Source organism: Elephas maximus, chromosome 16 (genome assembly GCF_024166365.1).
Source record: "Elephas maximus indicus isolate mEleMax1 chromosome 16, mEleMax1 primary haplotype, whole genome shotgun sequence".
NCBI lineage: Eukaryota > Metazoa > Chordata > Mammalia > Proboscidea > Elephantidae > Elephas > Elephas maximus.
Genome location: NC_064834.1, coordinates 85,240,063 through 85,257,891, shown reverse-complemented (window position 1 = coordinate 85,257,891; position 17,829 = coordinate 85,240,063). Strand labels below are relative to the sequence as shown.

Sequence of the window (17,829 nt, the reverse complement as noted above, 5' to 3'; positions counted from 1 at the left end):
GTTACCTTTGGATTCTTTTTGGTGAATGGCCTGAGCTTTCGTGGTTGGGAGACAAGACCTTGTCTCAGCCTTGGTGAAAGTGTTGAACTCCTCGGTCTCTCAAGCTTTGATACAAGGGAAGATGGGAGACAACAAGAAAATATATTCCTAGTTTGAGTGTCCCCACTCAAGTGAGCTGGGTAGGGGGCTGGTCACCAGGGTTCCAAGTTCTATATACTCTGTCGTCAAGGAAGTGAGGTCACGTCCTGGCCTCCTGACTTGGGCCTGATGTCAGTTAAGACCTCCCCAAAGTCCCCTCTGTGCTGCTGAATGCTCACCTCTCCCCATGCCATCTCCATAACTGTACACAGTGACACCAACACAGCCCTCGCCTGCCCCCAGAACCTGGGGAAGGCCTGGGCGTATCCAGGGCCCTAGCTTTGAGCAGACAGAGCTGGGTTCAGACAAAGCTCATCCCTCTCAACCAGTTTGTGACCCTGGACAAGTCTTTGTGGTTTTCAGAGCCTCCCCAGTGCCTCTGCTTACACCATAGGGATCATTCTAGCGTCTTCTTCCTAGGAACCTCAGCAGAGATATGTGAGGTAACACCTATCGAACCCGTGGGCTGGCATTACCTGTAGCTAATCAGGGGTGGATTATCTAATAGGCAAGGTAAGCACATGGCTTACCTGCTTACCAGATCATCTGTAATGAACATTTTCACCTTTTTATATTTTTTCATTGCATCTAGTACTCTGCTTCTAGGTATGGCTGGCACCTGCCTCTCTGAACCCCACAGCCCCTTCCTATATATAATCAAAGCCTCTTTTCAGATATACAGTCCCTGACAGGGGGCAGATGACCCTGTAAGCAACGTAAGCACAGGTCTACTTGTGCTTACTTTCTAATCTTTAGTGAACAATTTCACATGGGTTTTGCCACATCAAAGATGTGGTGTTCACCACCATGCTTACCTTGCCTATTGGATAATCTGCCCCTGTACCTAATGCAAAACTCAGAGATGGAAGAATTTCAAGCAGGGGTGGGAAGCAGCATGGAGTACATCTCCAAACAGGGCTGGGCTCTGGTGCTGTGAGCTTGGGAAAGTCACTTCCACTCTTGGTCTCATTTCCCCAATCTGCACTAGGATGGGGTTGGAATTAAATGAACATCAGATATTGTCACCGTCTGCATAAAACCCTTCAGTAACTCCCATTATATAGAATCTGACAGTGTCTCATCTCAGAGTAGGGGGTGAACAGCCTGCACATTGGCTCCCAACAATCCTACCTCCTGGTCTCCACATCCTCCCCCACTTTGGATTGGACTCAGGGACTCGCTTCTCAAGAATGTTGTTGTTAGGTGCCACTGAGTCGATTTCAACTCATAATGACCCCATTTGGGGCAATGTTTCTTGGTTCTCTTTTATTCTCTCTCTCTTTCTCAGTTCTCTGTCTCTGTCTGTCATTTATTTCTCTCTCTTTGCCCAGGAAGGAGCTGTGATGTATGACCTGCCCATGGAGATACTCATGTGACAAAGACCTGAGGGAGGGTCCTGATCAACAGACAGAGAGGGAGTGAGGCCCTCCAGACCAACAGCTCACAGAGTCCTGCTCATAACATGGAAGTGAGTAGGGAGCAGATCCTCCCCAGTCAAGACTCAGTTGAGACCACAACCACAGGGTCCTGAGAACTTGGGGCAGTCACCAGGTAAGCCATGCCTGGATTCCTGGCCTACAGAGACTGTGTGCTGTGTTGTGTTGTGAGTCATTAGTTTTGGGGGTGTTGTTATCACAGAGCAGGAGATAACTCCTCCAGCCCACCAGGTCATGGATCCTGGACCTGTCCTCCTCCTTCCTGCCTCCTCTCCTCCTCAGTTCCCTCTAGCCGTACTGGCTGCATATCAACCCCTATTCTGGACAAACTCACATCTGCCTCCCAGTCTCTGCACCAGCTATGTCTTCTCCCTGGTACACTGTCCCCAGACTCGTGCAGGGCTGGTCCCTCCTGTCATTCTGGTCACGCATAAATGTCACTGTAATGAGGTCTTTTGGACCACACACCAGCCTTATCTCACAGCACCTTATTTTCTCTATAAAATATGCTTTTCTCTTTGCATGTACTTGTTTCCATTCTTTTATCCATCTTCGTGTCCCCCCTACAGATTGTGACCTCCTGGGGACAGGAACGTCGTGGATCCTTTTCAGAACCAGCCCCTGGACCACCTGCTGATGTTGATCCTGCCCCTGTGCTAACACTGGATATCCATAGTGCACCAACTCTTCCGTCACCAATATCAGATGGACAGACAGCTGGAGGGGTAGGTTTGAATCCTGTGCCACCTCCAGAAATGGCTCCCAGGCCACCTCCTGACATCGATTCTGCTCCTGCTCAACATCAGAGCTCTATAGAGCGCCAGGTCCTCCATCTCCAGCTGTGCCTCGGTCACCAGAGGTTGAGTCATTTGCTGCACATCCTCCACAGCCACTCCTCATTCACAGCTAGGGAATTTCAGCTCCAGAACCACACCTTTTCTTCAACTCACCTGAGTGGGAATTTTTTTGATTTTGTCATAGTATTTTTCCAGATCACTTTATATTTTATACTATTTTAACAGGTAGATTTCTCATAGAATAAAATGTTTTAATAGTTTTAAAGCATGTAGCATAGTGGCTTTATGTACTTTTACAATCTTATTCAACCATCCTCAGTATCTACTTCAGAACATTTTCATCACCACTGTGATGGTTAATGTTATGTGTCAGTTTGGTTAGGGCATGATTCTCAGGGGTTTGGCAGAAATTATGTAATCAGTCTCCATTTTGTGATCTGATGTGAGCAGCCAATCAGTTTGGAAGAGGAGTTTCCTTGCAGGAGTGAACTGCAAATTAACACACCTCCTGGTACCTGGTATGCAGCCATTAATCTGGCCAATGCGTTTTTCTTCATCCTTGTTTAGAAGGACGGGCCCCTCTTGGTAAATCACTGTGCAGATCTGTAGGATTTTGGAGTAAATCCCTGCCATCCTCTGCATTTAACTACTCTCCTTTTGAGAAACAGCTTTTGGCTTGTTACTGGGCCTTAGTAGAGACTGAACGCTCATGCATGGGCCACCGAGTCACCATGTGGCCTGAGCTGCCCGTTATGAACTGGATGTTTTCTGACCCACAGAGTCATAAAGTTGGATGTGCCCAGCGGCACTTCATCATTAATTGAAGTGGTATATACAAGATCGGGCCTCAGCAGGACCTGAAGGCACAAGTAAGTTGCATGAGGAAATGCCCAGATGCCATGGTCTCCACTCCTGCCACATACTTTTCATCTCCCAGTCTGCAACTGTGGCCTCATGGGAGCTCTTTATGGTCAGGTGACTGAAGATGAGAAAACTCATGCCTTGGTTACAGATGGTTCTGCACAATATGGAGGCACTCGTTGAAAATGGAGAGCAGCAGCACTATAGCCCCTTGCTGGGACCTCCCTGAAGGACAGTGGGGAAGGGAAATCCTCCCAATGGGCAGAACTTTGAGCTGTGCACCTGGGTGTTCACTTTGCTTGGAAGGAGAAATGGCCAGATGTGCGATTGTGTGTATACTGATCCATGGGCTGTGGCCAGTGGTTTAGCTGGATTGTCAAGGACTTGGAAGTGCATGATTGGGAAACTGGAGATAAGGATTTATGAGGAAGTGGTATGTGGATATACCTCTTTGAATGGGCCAAAGAAGTGAAGATATTTGTGCCTTATGTGAATGCTCACTAAAGAGTGACCTCAGCAGACGAAGACTTTAACAATCAAGTGGGTAGGATGACGTGTTTTGTGGAAACCACTCATTCTCCTTTCCCAGGTATTCCCATCATTGCTCATGAACAAAGTGGCCATGATGGCAGGGATGGAGGTTATGCATGGGCCCAGCAACATAGACTTCTACTTATCAACGCAGACTTGGTGATAGCCACTGCCAAGTGCCCAGTCTGCCAGCAGCAGAGACCAACACTGAGTCCCCGATATGGCCCCACCCCTCAAAGAAGCACCCAACTTTCCATGGGCCATAAAATGACAGTGTTCTTCAGCTGGTTCGGCTTCTTCAGGAAGAGAAGTGTGGCTTCTTTGAACTCATGAATAAGAATATCCAGGGATGCTTTGAGTCTTTATGGACTATCAGATGTTCTGTGGAAACTATTACAAACCCTGATTGGAAAAATCACAGCACTGTCTTCTGAGGTTTCTAGAAAAGCAAATTTCCTGCAAGTTATCTTTTGATCAAAAGCTCCTAACTTGGGCCCTGTATTCTTTACTATGGATACAAATGACTGTGTTAAGGTGAACATATGGTATATAATCCTTCAGGCATATACTTGGGTTTGACAGAATTGTTATTAAGGGCAAATGGTATATATGATAACTGGCTGAAGTTTTATGAGTAATGATTTATATTCTAGTGTATCTGTATCTCAGCCTATACCTATTAGCACGAAACATTCTGTATTCAGAGTTTCTAAGGAAAAAATTAAATGCAGCCCGGTTTATAGATGCTGCAGCATTGAATATGGGTATCGGAAGGAAATGGACAATATAGCTTACTATTCCAACTTTAGGCTGTTTCCTGTAATGAAAGTATCCTTAGTGCACATAATTTCAAGCTGTGTATCTTGGTCAGTTTGCCTGGAAGTACGACAGAGATGTTCACCTACAATGACGTTTGAGCAGTGGCTGATGATTTAACCGAATCACCAGGAGCTTGGGAAGCAAAAAGTTTGGAGGATTATTGACCAAGTGGTTTCTTTATGGATGGACCTAAGTGGTTAGAAAAATGGGGAATATTAGTTTCCCATATGAATACTTTGAAAATTACATTCTCAATAATCTGGTGAAGGTGATGACCTGTTATCTTCTAGTCTCTTTCCTATTCACTTCACTTCCCATTCAGTTAATTCATCAATGGAATGAACTACCAGCCAGCTAACAATTTTCAGGCGAATCTCATTGGAACTTTTCCATGAGAGGGAAGAGCAATTTGTGTGGACACTGCTCTAAGTATATAGATGTTGCTTTTTCTGTTCAAGTTGCTTCAGTTAATACTGCCTGATATGGAATAAACAAACGTTTTAATCACTGTCATGCTATATTACACTATTGCATTGTAGCAAGGTACTCATTTTACAAGAATAGGAAGGCAATGAACTCATACCCATGAAATTCGATAGACTGTTCATGCAACTAATCAAAGAGAATCTGATGCATTACTGGAGTGGCGTAATCGCTCACTGAAGAATCAGTTCTTGGATCAAGTATTGATGTCAACATCATGAGAGCCTGGGTCACTGTCATCCACATGTGATCTGTGTTCTGTATTAGGAACCAATGTATGAGGTTATTTCTCCGATAACCAGACTGCAAGTCTAAGTGCTAGGGGTAAAATTGGGAATGTCACTTTAAAATCTACTAAACTCCTTGTACCTTTTTTTTTTTTCTACCCATATGTCTTTGGACTCTGATAATTTCTACTCAAAAGAGGAATAGTTTTACAAAGGGACAATCAATTTCTAAAATACACTACAAATTGAGACTCTTCTGGACACTTGTGGATTCTTCTTTTCATTGAACCAAGAGGTACAATGGATGCTTTGTATTCTTTTGGGTGACAGATTCTGATTAGCCAAGGAAAGTGTTAATAAGGAGAGAAGGAGGAGTACAGCCGTAACCCAGGGAATTTTTCAGAATGCCTTCTAGTACTGTCATGTCTGATGGTAAATCTTAATGAGCAACTAGAGTACTTCATCAGAGACAAGAACACAAAGCTCAGATCCTCATAAAAGGTTTGAGTCACCCTGCTAGGTACATTTCAAGGCATTAAGATTACTGCTAAGACCAAACGAATAGAAAATTTATTCTGAAGTACAATATTTCCTATCTATTTCTTTTGCCAACCAAAACTTTGCTCTAATAATACATTTAAAATGCTTCTTTTTCAGTGAAGAAATCAAAATTGACAGATCTCTTTTGTCCTCCCAAAGGATCCCCACAAACAGGGACCCATAAAACTCTTCGTATGCACTTTGACTTCTACTAGACTCTATTGTTATTATGTTTTAGTCTAGAGCCTCTGTGGTCCTCATGGAGCCTAGGTCTAGATGTCTTAATAACTGACTTAAACTTCCTTCTTTCCCAGAAGATGAGGGAAGCCTCAATGCTGCAATTATTTGAAAATGTTGCACTGCTATGTCCAATCAAATCCATTGTGGATAACTGCTGCAGATGTTTTGGCAGACTGTCAGCATTACCTTTGGCTCAGCGCCTCTACTTTTCTTACATATCCATGGCAATCTTTGTTTCTTCGTTGAAAGAGTATAAGCATCCAGAAATGGAGGCGAGAGAATATCCCGCGGATTGATTCCTCAGGTTTACTTCGCATGACTACAGAATATAATTTCTGGAATTACTTCAGTATGGCAGAGCATAATTTGGAAAGTTCACTTCATCTCTCTTCTAAAAAGACCTATAGCATTTTTCATGGAACAAACTATTAAAGGAAAGGCCAATAATTTAAATAGAGCAATGAGGAAAACAAATTCCAGTCCTATATGGAAAGAATATAAAACTGGGATAATGAACATGTATTTGGGAATTTTTTTGTAGTTCATTTTATCTCAAAGAGTTGATTTTCAGCACTTGAGGTTGTGGCACAGTCATTGATTAACTTTATGTTTACCATTCCCAGAGTAAAAACAATAACAAGAGGAAAACATTGGAATTCTTCACTTTTAACTGGATCTGACAAATTACCAGAGGATACAAGGTAAAAGTAACTTTTAAAACACGTGCATTTTTGACAAATATTAAGTCATAAATGGACTGCTTGCTTGTTGGCTGCTGTAAGAAGTGTTATCTTTTTAATGTGTGAATGTTTTCAGTCATAAACCTATTAAAGTTTGCTTAGTTTATTAGGAGTAAATCTTACAATAATCTGTATTTTTGCTCCTAAGGTTAATAAATAAAATGTCTTATTAAAAATAATATTTCATGACTATTACAGGCTGTGTTTTCACTGCTTAACTACCTCACAACTCTCCAGACACTAAGTATCACCTAATTAAAATTCTGTTGACAATACATTATTTGCATATTTAATTTTTCATGGGGCTGGTAAATATTTTATTTTCAACATTAATATATTCTTGAATAACATTAACACAAAATGCCATTTTTCTCTGCCATCTTCTCCCTTAGGCAAAATATTGTACTTCAGTTTTTTTCTTTTTAAGCTTGTTACAATTTCTTTGATTCATTCCTTCAGCTTCAAATGGTTAATCCAAAAGCACCTTTATATATTATTAATATAAACCTCATTAGCACCAATTCTTTTGGTGTGAACTGTGAGATTGAGAAGGTAAGGTATAATAAAAAATAAAAAGAATAACTCACATTTGTTGAGTGCTTTCTCTGCCAAAAATGATGCTAACTGATTTACATACATTATCTCTTTTTATATCCCCAAGAAACCTTTGAGGGTTATATTATTTTTATCCCCAGTTTGTATATGAGGATGACATAGACAGCATGAGTAACTGGTCCAGGGTCCCAGTCAGAAAGTGAGAGAAGCAAACTGAGACTTAGGTCTGTTTACACTGAACCCAGTACTAACCCTGGAACTATTACAGAGCCCTCAAGTTTTTCTATGAATCTTCATGCTCAGTTATCATTCCATATTACCTGTATAATAAATATGTACTGATTAATTACAATTGTCAGACACAGAACGTTATGCTGATGCTGACGATATACAGAAACCAAGCTGAATTTTGATCTTAAGAAAATTATTGTCTAGGGAGGAAAACATTGCAATTCTTCACTTTTAACTGAATCTAAGAAGTTACAAGAGGATACGAGGTAAAAGTACCTTTTAAAATAATAGGTCATAAATGGACTACCTGTTTGTATTGAAAGAGTATTGAAATACTCTGATGACAGCTATAACCTTGGAAGCATGATGTATACAAAGATGTTTTGGTGCAGACTGGAGAATTAGGTAGCTTATTCTGAAGATGTGAAACTTCAACTCACCTCTATAGTAAGTCAGGTAAGGACACTGGAAGTGCCCCTTATCAAAATGTGGTGTAGTATAGTAATAAAGAGCCGGATTCTGGAGGTTTCCTGGCTTCAGATTCTGCTTCTGACATTAGCAGTTGACATTCAACAGTCTTCTTCATATATTAGTGCCTCAGTTTTCTCATCTGTACACTAGGGAACATCATAGGACCTCTCTCATATTATTATTGTATAGATTCTGTAAGTTACTTAGAAAAGGGCCTGGCATATAATAAATACTGCATAAATGTTTGGTTTTAATTATTGCTTAGAGAAAATTATGCATATAAAGGCCTGAGGCAAGAGAAAGGGTAGGCCATATTGTTATTACAAGGAGTTCAAAGTCTAATTGAGCTGTGTGGTGAATGAATTAACGATGCCCATGAAAGGTATATTGAAGATAAACAAATATGCTTTCAAGGATTTCCTCATGTGTATCTTTTTGTTCTGTGTCCATTTCTAAAATATGTCCTCTAGCTAAACTGTGTATGGTCTTCTTCTCCAAGAACTGTAAGCCTTGGGCTCAGGAAATGCAGAAATTTTTTGTTTATGCTAGGGCTTTGTGAGTCCATCTAGAAGAGAAATCCTGGTAAGGGCAGGAAAATTATTTTTGTGTTTTGATGTGCACAACTTTTCTCCTAGAGGGTATATAGTACCTGTGACCCACAAAAAGTAATTGCATCTCCTAGGTGATTTTTCAGTTCGTTCACATTCTTCGTATTCATTGGTACTGAATTATTCCTCACTTTGGCCAATGAAGCCCCCTCTATCTCCAAACTGAGACTATATAAATTGTTTAGAAAATGTCAGTTATTTTTGCTCACTTTCAACAACCGTTTCATGATATTGAAGTTATTGTGTAAATCATGGGTGGAAAATACATAGAGAAGTGGTACTTGTAAATGTGAAATGCATTGCGGTGGAAAGACTTTGCACTCGAACAGAGACAAAAGAGTTAATTCCACCAATTGCTGGAATTAGGAAATGAAACTAACCTTTGAATTCATTATCAATTGTAACTGGCTTCCATTTATGTCACAGTATCTCTGTTTTAAGGCTAAAATTAAGAATTATTACAAAGTAGCTTTAAATTCTAACACTAAAGAATTAAGTGTAACACTAGGGTCAAATCAAAGCATTCCTTCCTTTATTTTGCCTGGTGCCTCTCAGCACCAGAGAAAGGAGGAATCATTCGGAAGTGACTGACTTCATTCTTGTTGGCTTCAGAGTCAGCCCAGACCTGCGTATTCTCCTTTGCCTGCTATTTCTGCTCGTATATGCTGTAATTCTTCTAGGGAATGTTGGGATGATGGCCATTATCATGACTGATCCCCGGCTGAACACACCAATGTATTTCTTCCTAGGCAACCTCTCCTTCATTGATCTCTTCTATTCATCTGTGATTGTGCCCAAGGCCCTGATCAACTTCTGGTCCGAGAGCAAGTCCATCTGATTTGCAGCCTGTGTGACTCAGTTCTTTCTCTTTGCCCTCTTTATTGTGACTGAGGGATTTCTCCTGGCAGCCATGGCTTATGACTGCTTCATTGCCATCTGCAATCCACTCCTCTACTCTATTCAGATGTCAACAGATCTTTGCACTCAGTTGGTGGCTGGTTCCTATTTCTGTGGCTGCATCAGTTGAGTTCTTCAGACCAGCATGACATTCACCTTATCCTCTTGTGCTTCTCGGGCCACTGACCATTTCTACTGTGATATTCACCCACTTCAGAGGATTTCATGTTCTGATCTCTTTATCTATAAAGTGGTGTCTTTTTCTATTTGTACCATCATCATCTTGCCTACCATCAGAGTCATTATTGTTTCTTATATGTGTATTGTGACTACAGTTCTCAAGATACGCTCCACTGAGGGACGTAAGAAAACCTTCTCCACTTGTAGCTCTCACCTGAGAGTCGTGAGTGTGCTGTATGGTGCTGTCTTTTTTATGTATCTCACTCCTGACAGATTTCCTGAAATGAGTAAAGTGGCCTCCTTATGTTACACCCTAGTCACCCCCATGTTGAATCCTTCGATTTACTCTCTGAGAAACAAAGATGTCAGAGAGGCTGTAAAAAATTTTCTAGAGAAGAAAAATACCATGCTTTGATTATCGTTTATCTTCTACCAATTGCGTTGTTGATTTTATTTTATCTATTTTTTATTTTTTATCTTTTTTTAAATTCAAACTTAGATGAAGGTTTACAGAACAAACTAGTTTCTTATCAAACAGCTTGTACACAAACTGTTGTATGACATTGGTTAACATCCCCAAGACATGACAACACTCTCCCTTCTCAACCCTGGGTTCCCCATTACCAGCTTTCCTGATCCCTCCTGGGTTCCAGTCCCTGCCTCAGGGCTTGTGTGCCCCTTTAGTCTTGTTTTATTCCATGGGTCTGTTCAATCTTTGGCTGAAGGGTGAACCTCAGGAGTGACCTCATTACTGAGTTGAAAGTGTATCAGGGTCCATACTCTCAGGGTTTCTCCAGGCTCTTTCAGGCCAGCAAATCTGGTCTTTCTTTTTGAGTTAGAATTTTGTTCTACATTTTTCTCCAGCTCTGTCCAGGTCACTGTTGTGATCCCTGTCAGAGCAGTCAGTGGTGGTAGCCAGGCACTATCTAGTTGTACTGGACTCAGTCTGGTGGAAGCCGTGGTAAATGTGGTCGATTAGTCCTTCGGACTAATCTTTCTCTTGTGTCTTTAGTTTTCTTCATTATTCCTTGCTCCCGAAGGGGTGAGACCAGTGGAGTATCCTAGATGGCCATTGACAGGCTTTTAAGACCCAGACGCTACTCACCAAAGTAGAATGTAAAACATATTCTTTATAAACTACGTTATGCCAATTGAGCTTGATATTCTCGAAGTCCATCATGCCCACAGCCCTCAACCCAGCAATTCGGTCCTGTAGGGCGTTTGGATGTGACTGTGGAGCTACCTTGGCCTGACCTAGTACAGGTTGTGGTTGCTACCCTAGTATCGTGTGCTGTCTTACCCTTTGCCAAAGTTACCACTTCCCTATTGTCTGTTAAGTGTTTTCCCATCTCTGCCGCTCCCATCCCTCATAACCATCAAAGATTGTTTCTTTCTGTAAGTAAACCTTTTCATGAGTTTTTACGGTAGTGGTCTCATGCAATATTTGTTCTTTTGTAATTGACTTATTTCACTCAGCATAATGCCCTCTAGTTTCATCTATGTTATGAGATGCTTCACAGATTCGTCGTTGTTCTTTATCATTGCGTAATACTCCATTGTGTGCATGTACCACAATTTGTTTATCCATTCATCTGTTGGTGGGCATCTAGGTTGCTTCCATCTTTTTGGAGTTGGGAACAATGCAGCAATGAACATGGGTGTGCATACGTCTATTCGTGTGATGACTCTTATTTCTAAAGGTTATATTCCTAGGAGTGGAATTGCTGGATCATATGGTATTTCTACTGTGTCCTATAGGGTTGCTATGAGTCGGAATCGACTTGACGGCACTGGGTTTGGGTTATGGTATTTCTATTTCTAGCTTTCTAAGGAAGCGCCATATCGTTTTCCAAAATGGTTGCATCATTTTGCATTCCCACCGGCAGTGCATAAGAGTCCCCGCTGCCACTCCAACGTTTGTTATTTTCTGTTGGTTCATGCCAGTAATGCCAGGGTGAGATGGTATCTCATTGTGGTTTTGATTTGCATTCCTCTGATGGCTAGAGATAGTGAGCATTTCCTCATGTGTTTGTTGGCCGCTCGAATGTCTTCTTTGGTGAAGTGTCTGTTAATTTCTTTGCCCATTTTTTAGTTGGATTATTTGTCTTTTTGCTGTAGAGGTGTTGGATTTTCTTGTAGATTTTAGAGATTAGACTTTTGTCTGATTTGTAATAAGCAAAAATTTTTTCCCAGTCTGTAGGTTCTCTTTTTACTCTTTTGGTGAATTCTCTTGATGAGTGTATGTTTAATTTTTAGAAGATCCAGTTATCTAGCTTATTCTGTGGCACTTGTGTGTTGTTGATTGTGGTTTATATCCTGTTAATGCCATGTATTAGGGCCTCTAATGTTGATCCTATTTTTTCTTCTATGAACTTCATAGTTTTTGGCTTTATATTTAGGTCTTTGATCCACTTTGAATTAGTTTTTGTATATGATACGAAGCATTGGTCCTGTTTTATTTTTTTGCAGGTGGACACCCAGTTTTGCCAGCACCATTTGTTAAAAAGACTACCTTTTCCTCATTTGATGCACTTTGGGCCCTTGGCCAAAGTCAGGTGACTATAGGTAGATGGATTTACATTTGGATTCTCAATTCTGTTCCATTGGCTGATGTATCTGTCAATCTTGTACTAGTACAAGGCTGTTTTGACTACCATAGCTATATAGCAGGTTCTGAGGTCAGGTAGTATGAATCCTCCTACTTTATTCTTCTTTAATAGTGCTTTACTTATCCAGGGATTCTTTCCTTTCCATATAAAGTTAATGATAAGTTTTTCCATCTCTTTAAAGAATGTTGTTGGTATTTGGATTGGTATTGCATTGCATTTGTAAATCGCTTTGGGTAGAATTGTCATTTTCACAAAGTTGAGTCTACTTATCCATGAACGTGGTATATTTTTCCATTTATGTGGATCTCTTTTGGTTTCTTGCAGTAGTGTTTTGTGTTTTTCTTTGTATAGGTCTTTTTCATTCCTGGCTTGATTTTTTCACAAGTATTTTATTTTTTTAGGGGTTATTATAAATGCTATTTTTTTCCTAATTTCCTTTTCATCATTCTTTTTTTTTTTTTTTGGTGTATAAGAATCCAGCTGATTTTTGAATGTTTATCTTGTATCCTGCTTCTCTGCTGAATCTTTCTATTACTTTCAGTAGTTTTCTCGTGGAGTTTTTTGGGTTTTCTATATATAGTGTCATATCATCTGCAAATAGGGACAGTTTAACTTCTTCATTACCACTTTGGTTGCACTTTATTTCTGTTTCTTGCTTTATTGCTCTAGTTAGGTCCTCCAGCACAGTGTTAAGTAGGAGTGGTGATAAAGGGCATCCTTGTTCCTATTCTCAAGGGGAATGTTTTCTACTTCTCTCCATTAGGAATGATGTTGGCCATTGGTTTTGGATATATGCCCTTTATTATGTCAAGAAATTTCCCTTCTATACCTATTTTATTGAGTTTTTCAGGAATGAGTGTTGGACTTTGTCGAATAGCTTTTCTGCATCATTGAGATGATCATATGATTATTTTCTTTCCTTTTATTTATGTGGTGAATTACACTGATTGATTTTCTAATGTTGATACATCCTTGCATACCTGGTATGAATCCTACTTGGTCATGGTGTATTATTTTTTTGGTATGATTGTGCATTCTGTTGGCTAGAACTTTGTTGAGAACTTTTGCATCTATATTCATGAGAGATATTGGTTTGTAATTTTCTTTTTTTGTGGTATCTTTGCCTGGTTTAGGTATCAGGGTTATGCTGGCTTCATAGATTGAATTCAGAAATATCACTTCCTTTTCTATGTTCTGAAATAGTTTAAGTAGTACTGGTGTAAGCTCTTCTCTGAATGTTTAGTAGAATTCTCCAGTGAAGCCATCTGGTCCAGAGCTTTATTTTTTTGGGGGGGGGGGCGTGGAGTTTTTTTGATTACCTTTTCAACCCCTTCTCTTGGTATGGGTCTGTTCCGATTTTCAGCATCATTTTGTGTTAGTTTGAGTAGGTACAGTGTCTCTAGAAATTTGTCCATTTCCTCTAGGTTTTCAAATTTATTGGAGTATAGTTTTTCATAAAACTCTGTTATGATCCTTTTTTATTTCAGTTGGGTCTGTAGTAATGTCCCCCATTTTATTTCTTATTTGGGTTATTTGCATCCTTTCCTGTTTCTCATTTGTCAGTTTGTCCAGTGGTTTGTCGATTTTTTTGATCTTTTCAAGAACCAACTTTTGGTTCGTTGATTCTAATATATATATATTTTTAATTCTATGCTGCATTTTATTTATTTCTGCTCTGATCTTTATTATTTGCTTTCTTCTGGTGGCCGTGGACTTTTTTGCCTGTTCTCTTTCTATTCATTCAAATTGTGTAGCTAATGCTTTGATTTTGTCCCTTTCTTTCTTTTTTTTAACGTGTGCATCGATTGCTCTAAATTACCTCTGAGAACTGCTTTTGCTGTGTCCCAAATGTTTTGGTATGATGTATTTTCATTTTCTTTTGATTCTAGGAATTTTGTGATTCCATCTCTGTTTTCTTCTATTACCCAGTTGTTCTTAAATGGGATGTTATTCAGTTTCCATGTAATTGACTTTTTTTCCTTGCTCTTCCTGTTGTTAATTTCTACCTTGATGGCATTGTCGTCAGAGAAGACACTTTGTATTATCTCAGTGTTTTGGATTTTGTTGATGGTTGCTTTGTGGCCTAAGATGTGGTTTATTCTGGAAAACATTCCATGTGCCTTGGGAAAGAATGTGTATTTTGAAGCTGTTGAGCAGAGTGTTCTATATATGTCTCTGAGTTCAAGTTGCCTGATTGTGGCCTTTGATCTTCTGTATCTTTGTTGAGTTTCTTTCTAGATGCTCTGTCCTTTACCAAGGGTGGTGTGTTGAAGTCTCCTACTGTTATAGTGAAACTGTCAGTTTCCTTTTTCAGTGCTGTTAGAGTTTGCTTTATGTATTTTGAAGCCCTGTCATTGGGTGTGCAGATGTTTATTATGGTTAAGCCTTCATAATAGAGCATCCCTTTAATCATTATATAGTGTCCCCCTTTGTGTTTTATGGCAGATTTTGTTTTAAAGTCTATTTTATCTGAGATTAGTATTGCCACTCTTACTCTTTTTTGGTAGCTGCTTCTTGATAATGTTTTTTACGTCCTTTGATTTTTAATAAATTTATATCTTTGTTTCTAAGGTATGTCTCTTGTGGACGGTATATTGATGACTCTTGTTTTTTTATCCATTCTGTCATCCTCTGTCTCTTTATGGGTGCATTTTGGCCATTTACGTTTGCTATAATTTAAAAAAAAAAAAATTTTTTTTTTTTAATTTTTGATAGGTGCTTTTATTGCTATTATTTTGTAGTGCTTTTTTTTTGTGGTGCTGATAATTTCTTTGTTTTTCCTACTCTCCTGTGCTAATTTGTTTGTGGGTTTTTTTTTTTTTTTAATTTATTATTATTTTTTTTTGTAGATTTTGTGTTTACTGAGACTTTATGTTTTTCTTCTTTATTTTGATGAGTAGGTTTGTTAACTTTCTTTGTGGTTACCCTGAAATTTACCTTTCTCTTCCCAGGTTTGAATTTTTTTATTATTATTACTTGGTATCACCTTTCCTTCCTCTCCGTTAGAAAATTCTGTATCCACACTCTTTATTTCCTCTTTTATTGTTCTGAAATTGTTGTCATTTACAGATTAACCTCTCTGGTTCCCTGTTGTAAATGTTTTGGTTTTGAATAGCCCTTGAGAGTTCATTTCCTAGGTTGGTTGGTATCTGGCTGGTGCATTCTTGTGTCTTAGATTCAGGCTGTGGTCTGATGTTCTTTGTTCTCAGAACAAAGGACTTCCTTAATAATTATTGTAAGTTTGGTTTGGTTTTTACATATTCTCTCAATTTCTGTTTATCTGGAAATGTCCCAATTTCACCATCATATTTGAATGAGAATTGTCAGTACATATTATTATTGGTTGGCAATTTTATTTTTTCAAGGTTTTATATATGTCATCCTACTGCCTTCTTGCCTGCATTGTTTCTACGGAATAATCAGAGCTTAGTCGTTTCCCCTCTGTACGTGACTTTTTTTTTTTTTTTTTTTTTAGCTGCTCTCAGGATTGTTTTGTTGTCTTTGGTTTTAGACAGTGTGATTATGATGTGTCTTGGTGATTTTCTCTTGGGGGCTATCCCATATGGGATTCATTGAGCTTTGTGGATGGTCAGCTTTTCATCTTTCATGGTATTGGGAAAGTTTTCTATAAGCAATTCTTCAATGATCCTCTGTGTTTTACATTTTGTTTGCCTGTTACGGAATGCCAATCACTCGCAAATTTTTGCTTTTGATTGTATTCCACATCATTGTCAGGGTTTGTTCATTTTTCTTCATTCTTTTTTCAGATTTTTCCTCAAAAATAGTATCCAAGTATTTGTGTCCTATTTCGCTAATCCTGTCTTTTATTGTTTCACACCTCCACCTTAGACCTTCTATGTCATTATTCATTTCTGAAATCTTGTTATTTTTTGGATTTCTAATTGTTGTTTTTGTAAGATTTCCAGTTGTGAATTAATTTTGACATTTTGTTCCTGTATTATTTTCCGAAATTATTTTATCTTTTTTCTGTATTTTACATGGATTTGTCTGCATTTTCCATGAATTTGTCTATTTTTTCCTCATTTTTGTCTGCTTTTTCTTTCAACTCCTGGGCAGCTCTGAATATTAGAGATTTGAATCCCCTATCAGGTAGTTCCAGTGCCTTTTCTTCTACTGGAAAGTCATCTGGTGCTTTTTTTTTTTTTTTTGGATGTCTACTGGAACCGACCAGTCCTGTTTTTTATGTGTTTTGATATTGTCACCTGCCTTGGCGACATTGAGTAGTTATTTTCCTTTTTTACATTAATTATACATTTTTTGTTTTGTCCTGCTTTATTGTTTTATTTGGTTATGTCTGAGCAGGTGGATTATGCATTCTTTCTTGTTTGCTCACTTGTATACACGATACTTTTCACCTTCTTGTGCAATGGGCAGGGCAAGTCGCTCAGTTATGGTGCAGCATGGCAGGTCCAGCTGAAGGGGAGGTGCTTGGATGAGTTGTTTGTGCTATGTACTGGGGCCAACAGGGCATGCCGGGGTAAGTGCAGGGCAGGTTCCAGTACACCATGCCTGTGCTGCTTGGAAGTGCGATGTTCATAACACGGTGCAGATAGACAGGAGGGAGGAGGAGAAGGGAGTTAGATGTGTGGAGCTCTGTTGGGTATGGGAAAAAAAGAAAGAGGAGAGAGAAACAGAAGCCAAAAAAAAGAGAAAGTGCTCAGGGAGCCTGTTGTTGGAGTGGAGACACAAGAAATGAGAAAAGAAGAAAAACAAAAAGGAAATAAGAAAAACAAATGCTCCCAGGGATCCCACTGGTGCTGCTGCAAAGACTGGGAAAGTGGCTCCCAAACCGCCAAATACAGCCTGGCTAGAATGGATAGAGATGACACACAGCACCAGGTATTCAAGAGACAGGAAAAGAAGGTAAGTAGAAAGAGACGAGAAACTGAGAAATGAAAAAAAATGAAAGAAAAACAAATCAAAGAGAAAGAGGAAAAAAAGAAGTTCCCAGGGATCCCACCAGGGTGTTGGCACAGACTGAGGAAGCAGTTCCCCAGCCAAGCAACGAGATTCACAGCCTGTCAAAAAGAAGCAAAGATGGCACATGGAGTGAAGTCTTTGATAGAAAGGAGGGAGAGGAGGTGAAAGGCAGGAAAGAAACCAAAAGAAGCTGAAAAAAGCAACGCCAGAAGCAAAGAAATGACACTGAAGGAGCCTGCTGGTGTGGACCCAGTGAATCCATATGGCACAGGGCTGGTGGTTCCTGGGCCACGGTTGGGGCCTGCTGGAAAGTGGCGGATTGGCCCTCTGGGAAGTCGTTACTTGGCCTGCTGGAAAGCGGCAGATGCCAAGAAGGCGAAGGAAGGATGGGGTGTGGGAAAGCCTGTATCATTGGTTACCAGGTGCTCTGTCTTTTGCTGGGAGCTCTGTGACTCTGCTTTCCCTATTCTCTGTATGCTGGTCTCTGACAGGAGTCCAAGATGGTTAATCCATGCTGCGTTAGCT

General features: G+C 39.7%; 1 pseudogene; it reads left to right on the top strand.

Annotated features, from left to right (window-relative positions):
• Positions 1 to 1,696: 1,696 nt before the first annotated feature.
• LOC126059451 (olfactory receptor 9K2-like) lies at positions 1,697 to 10,189 on the top strand (annotated as a pseudogene).
• Positions 10,190 to 17,829: the final 7,640 nt, after the last annotated feature.